Source organism: Leptonychotes weddellii, chromosome 6, assembly GCF_054177405.1.
Source record: "Leptonychotes weddellii isolate Sample4059 chromosome 6, ASM5417740v2, whole genome shotgun sequence".
NCBI lineage: Eukaryota > Metazoa > Chordata > Mammalia > Carnivora > Phocidae > Leptonychotes > Leptonychotes weddellii.
This window is the reverse complement of record NC_138374.1, coordinates 16,981,297-16,991,031: the sequence shown is the minus strand read 5'-3', so window position 1 is coordinate 16,991,031 and position 9,735 is coordinate 16,981,297. Positions and strand designations below refer to the sequence as shown.

General features: G+C 42.6%; 1 pseudogene; it reads left to right on the top strand.

Moving 5' to 3' along the window:
• The first annotated feature begins 5,934 nt into the window (after window positions 1-5,934).
• On the top strand, window positions 5,935-7,158 carry LOC102729960 (rhomboid domain-containing protein 3 pseudogene; annotated as a pseudogene).
• The last annotated feature ends 2,577 nt before the right edge of the window (window positions 7,159-9,735 follow it).

Genomic DNA, 9,735 nt, shown 5'->3' with positions numbered 1-9,735 from the left:
TCAGACTGCAAACTTCTTAAAGGCCAGAATCGTATGTTGTCATAAGTGAGAGCAGTAATGAGGGCGGATGATGTTCGTCTCCAGCGTGAGTAGGAATTGAAGGGAATGTGCACAACTTGCCTAGTCCCATGTCACTCATCATAGAGTAAGTGCTGGGTCCAGTCTTGTCTCGTCCTTGGCTTTCCAGCTCTGCCACTGACTAGCTCTGTGACCTTGAACGGATTACTTCACCTCTCTGTGTCTCAGTTCCTTTATCTGTGAAATCCCACCCATGAAAGCAATTCAAGTAGCCAGGTGTCAAAGTTTAAAGAGGAAATGATGTTTCCAGGTATCTCAAAGTCACTGTCATTGGTAGGAAGGTGTGGGATTCAGCAAACCAACTAGTATCTCTTGCTGACATGTCAGCATGGGCTCTCAGGCCAAATCAGGAGCAGGTGATATACTCCATCAACTGATTCCTTACCGTTGGGCTATTCAAAAAGCTCTTCATATTTCTTTGGTCAAGAACAGCAAGGCCAGGTATCCCTTTCTGTCCTGGTGCCCAGAAGGGGAGCTTCAGAGCCCCTCCTGCCCTGGGTACTAGACTGGGGTTTCTGGCACCAGCAGTGGTAGCCAACTGCAGGCTCCTGGCAGCTGGGAGGCAAGTTAAGCCATCCGTGCAGCCAGGCAATAAGGAGGGGATTACAGGGATTGATGGAGTGTGCAGAGAAGGCCTCTGGCAGAACAAAGTGGAATCGAGAGGACTTGCCAGGCCGTGCGGAGCATTTCACATTCATGATCCAGGTCAAACAGCAGGGCTGCCAAGATTTGCCGTTGCTAAAGCTGTGCCAGCACAAAGGAGATAAACCTGGCTGGCTGGCTGCCCGCACCCGCTAGAATCTCCCATCTTGAGCTGATGAACTCTGAAGTCCCCACTGCCCTTGCAGAGAGGCCAGCAAATCATTTCCTCCCCCAAATGGGATTTCCTCCAGGGAACTGTGTCCCTGGTGTGTCACAGTAGGTGACATACACTGACCAGGCTGTAAAAAAGCTGCATGTTGGCTCAAAGGGACTTGTCCCTCTTTGCAGCTCAGAGGATGGGTCAGAAAAGTCCTTCTTGGACTCAGAGTATCTTAGGAGCTTCACAGATGGGATATCTTGGCTTCACAGATGCTCACTAGGCACTTGCCCTGTTTGGAATAAGCAACAGAACAGGCTGGCTTTCAAAGGGAAGCCGAGGCCCGGTGGAGAGGCTCTCCAGATGGTGGCAGGGCAGCCAGCAGCAACCCCAGCAGGAAGCTCTGGTGGCTCAAGCAGCTTGAATGTGCCAGATCACATAGCCCCAAGAACCCCAACCTTCTGTTGCCTCTGCTCTCTGGAAAGTATAGATGGGTTCTCCCTTTAGGATGGAGGAACTTCTTCTCCAGAGCCCATACTATAGAATGGGGCAATACTTCCTTCATCAGATGGGCCAACAGTTTATAGAAGGTTAACAGGAAAAATCATCTTCAATGAGAGGAAGCACTCCTGTTCAGCTTTAAGATCTCCCTGGCCTTTGGGTTTGCTCTATGAGGTGTCTCTTTTACCTCTAGGGCTCAGCTCAGTGGGACTTGATTCCCTCAGTCCAAAATCATCCTTCCTTAACCTCTCCCACACTATGGTCATCAGGGAGGATCTCAACACTCAAACTCTCACACTTGCCCCTCCAGGAAGTAGCCCCCCATGTTGCCCTGAGGCCTCTTCTTTGGTACAGTTAATGCACATTTGGCATCCTGAGTCCTGTGCGTCTGACTCTGGGATCAAGGGAACATGGGGTAGATGGACCATGATCTTGGGGGTTACAGAGGGTGGTGAGAATTCTGGTTCTGCTGCTTCCTAACCATGTGTCTTGGGCAAGTCACTCAAGGATAAAATAGAAAAAGACTCACGAGCTTCAAGGTTGTTGTGGTGATTCAATGAGATTTTCTAGAGAGAAGGGAAGAGAGACAAGAGAGAACAAGCTAAGCACAGTACCTAAGTGCCTTGTTGGTAGTTAAGTGTTTCATAAGAGGGAACTATTATTATTTTGATAGAAATGCTGATGTGCACACATGCAAAATTTTAAAGGTTTTAAATAATTTTAAGAGGACTCTAAATTAAGGATCCTGATCACAGATTATCAGATCCAATAGGTATTTCTCTTTGATTAGGAAAATGAGGCTAAGCCCCAAGAGAAGTGACTTTCCCACAGTCACTTAGTTACTTGGGAGCAAAACCAGATCTGGGAACTGGGACTCCTGACTCCAGTGCTCTTAACCTGGACATTTGCCTTCGAAGGAGCCAAATAGGCATCACAGTATCACCTACCATCTGCTAAACGACAGTGGTTGGCAAGAGATTCTCCTTACACTGCAGGGAACAGAAAATTGCTCAATTCATTTCCTTGTAGACAGTGAAAATCTCATTCAGGAGAAAAATGGGAGTGTGTGGATAATCAATCTGATGCCGCACTGGTGTACCTAACAACCCTCACAGAGGACAGCCTCAGTGTAATAGGCTTTCAGTACCTTTGGACTCCATCTGTGCTGGACATTTTCTGTTTGTCCCTCCAGATCTGTTCTCCCTGTCTTCAGCCTGTTCACTGCCTCTGGAGGCTGACCTGTGTGGACCACACCAACAGGCACCCTTGCCCTTTGGCTTATGGTTTGGTGCAGCCAATCAGGAGCTCCGGTAGGAAATCAGAGAGGAAGGGAAATGAAGATAGTGAATTATTTCCCTTCTCATCTTTCTGTTGGGTCACCTCCATCTAGCTAAGTCATGCAATACAAGGTCACTGTTCCTCACACAGTGACCAGTTAGATGACTCTTTCCTTCGGGATTCACATAACTCTTCCTTCCTTTGGTCTCTTTGGGCTTAAGGGTGGTGACTCTCTTCCCTTATTAACCTTAGGGTGTTATACCATCCTTTGTGGTTTTCCTATGCCCTGTCCACATCTTTGTAAATAATCTCTTTGTAAATGAACTATCCTTGAATTATCCTGAGTGTGCCCTCTGCTTTATTTTGGGACTCTAACTGATATACTAGGCTCACATTGTCCCAAATCAAGATCCAGCAACAGTTCCCCCTAGTGGCTAGGGAGAAAATTCCATATCAAATAACACTTAACTTTGAGAATGTGCCTCTATTTTTGCTATAACCCCCTTATGAGGCCCCTTTTAGGAACCCAGCCAGAATTTTGCTGATTGTAGCAATGGGGCTATGATTCATCTTCCATGACATGGGAGATGTGCACAGTGTCAGAAGTGACCGGTAAAGGTGAATAGAAGGGGGGACTTGGTCATCTGGCCAAATGCCGTCTCTTTTACCTTGTGAACTTCATGGGGCTTCTTTTGGTTTTCTGACATGATTTCGGCTTCACAAAAACAACCTGGAAAGCCATTAAATACAGTGACTTTATTACCTAACCCTAAGCCTAAACCCTATCTCAATAATTAGGAAAACTGAGTTCTTGAGATATGGAGATATAAACTCTTACTAAAGTGGGTAGAAAGAGTTGATGTTGAGTCAAGAAACTAACCCGGAATCCACAATCCATGACCTTTTTGTTCTTACTCTACATTTTCCTGTTTTGGTCTTCCACAAAAAACTAGATGGTGAGCTGAGGACAAGAAATATGTTTTTAAAATATTAAGTAATGATTTTTTTTGTATTTACCAATGTTTATTTGGCACCTATTATGTGTCAGACACAGTCTAGACTCTGGAGATACAATGGTTGCTAAGAAAGATATGATCACTGTAGTCAAAGAACATACAGTCCAACCCAGAGCAAACTATGGCTGCAGGCTGTCTGTTTTGTTAATAAAGTTTTATTGGAACACAGACATGCTGATTTGTTAATGTAGTGTCTATGGCTGCTTTCCAGCTACAAGGCAGAGCTGAGTAGTTGCAAGAGAGATTGTATACCTCGCCAAGCCCGTACTGCCTAGCCTTTTACAGTAAGTTTTCTGAATCCTGGCCTAGCCATGTAACTTCCTAGTATGTAGCACAGACACATTTTTTTTTTCTCAACAAATACTCTGTGGTCAGCTCAAGAGACTCTTCACAGCTGAAAAGCATTGCCATTGTCTTGACAGTAGGAAATAATCCGCAGTGGATTATTTTTAATCTTTGCATCTTAAGGAATTTGCTGAAATTTCTAGAGCTGTTGACATATGAACAATTTTTTTGCCTTTTTTTTTTTTTTTTTTTGCGGATCAGTGTGAATTCAATACACCTGTGCAACTATGGAAGAAGTTTCAAAGGGGAAACTATTCTGATGCACGGGGGGTAGGGGGAACGGATTGAATAGAACCTTGATTACTCCCATTCCAGAATGTGTCATCTGGTTTTCTGCTGCTCTTAGCCTTCTTCTAAATGTACTTATGCTGTGAATTTCTTTCCAACTTTTTGTTCATAAATACTCGAAGAAAAGAAATGAACTCAGAAATTCCTTTTAACCATTTCCCTTTCACTGGTATTTCACAGCACAAATTTGTGGTTGTGGGATTCTCTGGGATTGAAGCACAGCTGGGATGAGAGTAAAAGCCATGTAATGGTCCGGGACTGTCCATCCTCTGTGAAGCATCTCTGAATAACACTCAGAATAACATTCAAATAGGTGCAAACTGCTCTCTCTGAGTCCTTGTAGGCTTAGGATGTTTATCTTGTTCTGGGAACTCATATGGAGTATTATTAAAATTTGAAAAGAAAAGAAATGTAACTGATTCTCCAAATGAATAGGTGGGTTTTGTTTTAATTAAAATTAGATGCTAATGAAAGAAGCTGGGACACTCTCTAAAGATAAGGAAAGGGAAGGACAATGTTGTAGTTTATTCTAGGAAAGAAAGAAGAAAGAAAGAAAGAAAGAAAGAAAGAAAGAAAGAAAGAAAGAAAGAAAGAAAGAAAAAGAAAGAGAAAAAGAGAAAGAAAAAGAGAAAGAAAGAAAGAAAGAAAGGCGCCCCTCGAAGGGGAATAATTTTTATTCACCTATTGGTTAATGAGAAAACAATTTGAGACATAACTAGGGCACTCTTCAGAAAATGCTTTTGGCAGCTCCTTAAAATGATGTGACTGCAGGTTAGGAAACTTTATAAAATTAATTATTTTCCAATACCTTCTGTGAGACTAAAGCCTGCGCGCACACACACACACGTTTGCTTTTACTTGTGGGATACAAATTACATGAAAACTTATGTACCTCAAACACACATATCACTTAATGTTGAAATATTAGAAGCATTCTTACTAAAATCAGGAACAAGAGAAGTATGGCTGCTATGATCAGTACTATTCAACATTTTAATGAAGATAATAGACAATGCAGTAAGACATGGAAAATAAGTAATAGCTGCTAGACAGAAAGACATACGGCTGATAGTAATTGGGATTTATCCAAAAATCTAAGTAGTTTGTCAGGTAATCTTTGAATTTTCTATTAGCACTCAAGAAAATTCAGCAAGTTTGATGGACTCCATCTCTCTATCATCTATTTCTGTACACCAGTGATAGTTATAAAATATCATTTTCTGATACAAACATAAAGAAAAGTATAAAGCTTACTGAGAGACAGAAGACTTGATAAAATAGAAATATTCCATGTTTGTGTTTAGGAAGACTCAATAAATTCTTTTTTTTTTTTTTTAAGATTTTATTTATTTGCGAGAGAGAGAATGAGAGACAGCATGAGAGGGAGGAGGGTCAGAGGGAGAAGCAGACTCCCCGCTGAGCAGGGAGCCCGATGCGGGACTCGATCCCGGGACTCCAGGATCATGACCTGAGCCGAAGGCAGTCGCTTAACCAACTGAGCCACCCAGGCGCCCCTCAATAAATTCTTTATAAATTAATCTAAAAATTTAGTTGCATTCCCAGTCAAATTTCTCTGGAATTTGACAAATTAATTCTAAAATCCTTGTTTGGTAGAAAATGTACAAGAGTAAGTCAATTTTTTTAAGAAAAAGAAAACAGTGATGGAGATATGGCTTATGAGACATCAAAATATCCTATAAAGCTGTAGTAACCAACAGGATACTGTATTGGAATGGAAGTAGATAAAAAGGGATAAGTGGAACTCAGTAGAAGCTAGAGGTAAATATATTCTAGAGAAAGCATTTCATGTAACGAAGGAAAGAACTTGGGACAATTGGCTAGCTATCTGAGAAAAAAGAAAATTAGATCCATATCTAAAACAATATACAAAATTAACTCTAGGGGAAGGGACCTGGGTCTATATTACCTGCAGAGTAATCAGTGGGTGGCAGGGGAGGGTATGTCTCACCCTCTGGTCTGCTGGGGTCACGTGCCTGTGCAAGCCAAGTGGGCTCTGGGCTCTCCAGCCTTACCAGGGATCTGGAGTCCTGACTCTGTGCTGGGGGCTCCACCTGGCATTCAGGGGGGTGTGGGGCATGCTCTGCGGTCCCTGGCACTGCCTCTAGCCTCCTCCTTCCTGATGCCACTGCTGAGCAGCCTGTGGCTGGTGGGGGGCTGGCCCCAATCTTGCGCTGGCCCCGGAGCCGCGGCTGGACCCTTGGCAGGCACACTGACTGCTGATTCATGGCCCTACCTGGCCTGCTCCTGAGCCTGCTGCAGGAGGGCCACCTGGGCACTGTGCAGTTCCTGCACACCTCCGCCCTGCTCACCCTAGCTGTTGGGCTAATAGCTGTGCGGCTCGCAGGCCTCTGCGGGTCCAGTGCAGCTGGTGGCTCTAGCCCCATGCCTGTGCACCTGGCCATGCTGGTGGGGCTGGGTTACCAGCCTAGACAGCCCCAGGGGCACTGTCATTGTGGCTGCTGACTAGATACCGCTGCTCAGCGCTGAGCCACCCTTCCTACAGCTTCTCTGTGGCCTCCTTGCTGGCCTGGCCTATGCAGCCGGGTCCTTCCAGTGGCTGGAGCTTTCTGAGTGGTGGCTGTGTGCAATGTAGGAGGGTGTCTTTCGCAGGCCCCTGGCGAGGGGCTGGCCACTCAGACACCTTCCTACTCCAGGCAGCCTGGCTGCGCTGCCTATCACTCCTCCTACCACCCTGGACCTCCTTACATGGCCTCCCCTAGTCTCTGGTTCTGCAGTGAAGGCTCAGCCTGGCAGTCCCCAGGCCTGTGGCCTGTGCAGTGGACAGGAGAGGGCTCCTCAGAGGTGAGGCTGGCCTGGGCACAAATGATCTAACAAAGCACATTAAGTTAAAATATAATAATATTTATGTTGCAAATATTTTCTTGCAGCCCAGCAGGTAAATATTTTTTCAATATATAAGGACTTTCTATTAATAAATAAGAAAAAGGCAAAAATACGAGTGGGTAATTCACAGAAAAAGAAATTCAAATAGCTAGAACTACACGAAGAGACATGAAACTTCACTTATAATCAGAGAAATACAAATGAAACATCAATGGAATATCAGTTTTGCTCCCATAAATTTGGAAGACAAGGAGGAAGAAGTAGTAAAAGGCTGTGGGGAAGAAGAAGAAGATAATGAGGACTTTTATATACTGCCCTTGGTACTGACATTGATGCAGCCTCTTCTGGAAAAGAATTTCACAATGTTTATCAAGATTTAGTATTTATATCCTCTTATTTGACAATCCATTTTAAAGTAGTATTTTCCTAGAAAAATATTCCCATGTGTCCACAATGCAATGTACACATCACAATGTTGTTTATTACAGTGACAAACTGAACATGACTAACTGTCCATCAGGGTACAGTTAAATGAAGTATTTCATCTATTCTATGGAATATTATGCAGCAATGAAAAAGAATGGGGTAGATTTATATGTACTGTTATAGATCTCTAAGACATGCTGTCACCTGAAATAAAAGCAATTTGTAAGATAATAAACAATGTAAAAACAAGCAAACCAAACAAAAATATATAATTCTAAATATGAACATAAATACATGTAAATGTACATAATAAGATCTGGATGTATATACACCAAACTGTATAAAATTATATTTGAAGAGGGCTGTGAGTTTGGTGTGGCAAAGGGGATCTTTTTATAGAATTATTTGTTTGAATTTTTATAAGAATGTATGAATTGGGGTCACCTGGGTGGCTCAGTCAGTTAAGCGTCTGCCTTCAGCTCAAATCATGATCTCAGGGTCCTGGGATCCAGCCCCATGTCAGGCTTCCTGCTCATTGGGGAGCCTGCTTCTCCCTCTGCCCTCCTCCCACTTGGGCTCTCTCTCTCTCAAATAAATAAATAAAATCTCAAAAAAGAAGAATGTATGAATTGTGTGATTAACAATAATAAATTAAATAAAAACTAAAACAAACAAAAATCCAAACATACAAGATTACATCTTATGCTTACAAAGAGCTTGAACTAGATATTTTTCTTATATTGTATAACTGCACATTCCTCCTTCCCAGCAAACTTATTTCCCTTTTAGAATTTATCCTTGGAAATGTCAATGCCAGAGACCAGTCCATTAGCTAATTAGGCACATTTCTTGAGTATACAATTACCTTAAGGGATAAAAGATGTTGCATCTCACATTCAGACCTTGGCTAATATGTAGATCATTAACTAAAGCCTGATTCATTAAATTTTGTGAAGATATAGGCGAGCCCTTCTTATTGTTTTTAAATAAAGTCCTAAAAATTTCAGCTCTTCAGTGATGTGAATTTATTGGCCCATAATTAGCTTTTCACCAAAGTTTTACATTATCCTGCGCTCTCTATATAATATTGCTCATATCACTGACTACAATCTAGCCTTTGGCCATAAACAATGGAAAATAATTGGCTTTTTAAATTTTTTTATTTTTATTTTTATTTTTTTTTTAAAGATTTTATTTATTCATTTGAGACACAGAGATACAGAGAGAGAGAGCATGAGCAGGGAGAGAGGCAGAGGGAGAAGGAGAAGCAGGCTCCCTGCTGAGCCAGGAGCCCCATGTGGGGCTCGATTCCAGGACCCTGGAATCATGACCTGAGCCGAAGGCAGATGCTTAACCATCTGAGCCACCCAGGCGCCCCAATAATTGGCTTTTAATTATATAATCAAATAAGCCAGAATGGACACTCTTACAAAACCATTTTTGCTCAACATTACATTTTCCCTGGAAAACAGAAAAGTTGTGAAAAAAATCAATCATGGTGAAACTTAGCTGAAGGAAAAGGCATTTTTATATGGATGTCTGTTCTAAAACATCTTGCCTTGGTGGGTCACCTCCTAGTTCCCACTCCTTATTCAACAAATATTTCTTTCTTTTTTTTTTTTTAATTAATTTATTTGACAGAGAGTGGGAGAGAGAGTGAGAGAAAGCATAGGCAGGGGGAGCAGCAGAGGGAGAGGGACAAGCAGACTCCCTGCTGATTAGGAAGACGGACACGGGGCTCGATCCCAGGACCCCGGGATCGCGACCTGAGCTGAAGGCAGATGCCCAACTGACTGAGCCACCCAGGCGCCCCTTAACAAATATTTCTTTTTCTTCTTTTTTTATACAAATTAAAAAAATTTTTTTATTGTTATGTTAATCACCATACATTACATCATTAGTTTTAGATGTAGTGTTCCATGATTCATTGTTTGTGCATAACACCCATTGCTCCATGCAGAACGTGCCTTCTTCAATACCCATCACCAGGCTAACCCATCCTCCCACCCCCCACCCCTCTAGAACCCTCAGTTTGTTTTTCAGAGTCTATCGTCTCTCATGGTTCGTCTCCCCCTCTGATTTACCCCCCTTCATTCTTCCCCTCCTGCTATCTTCTTCTTTTTTTTTTCTTAACATATA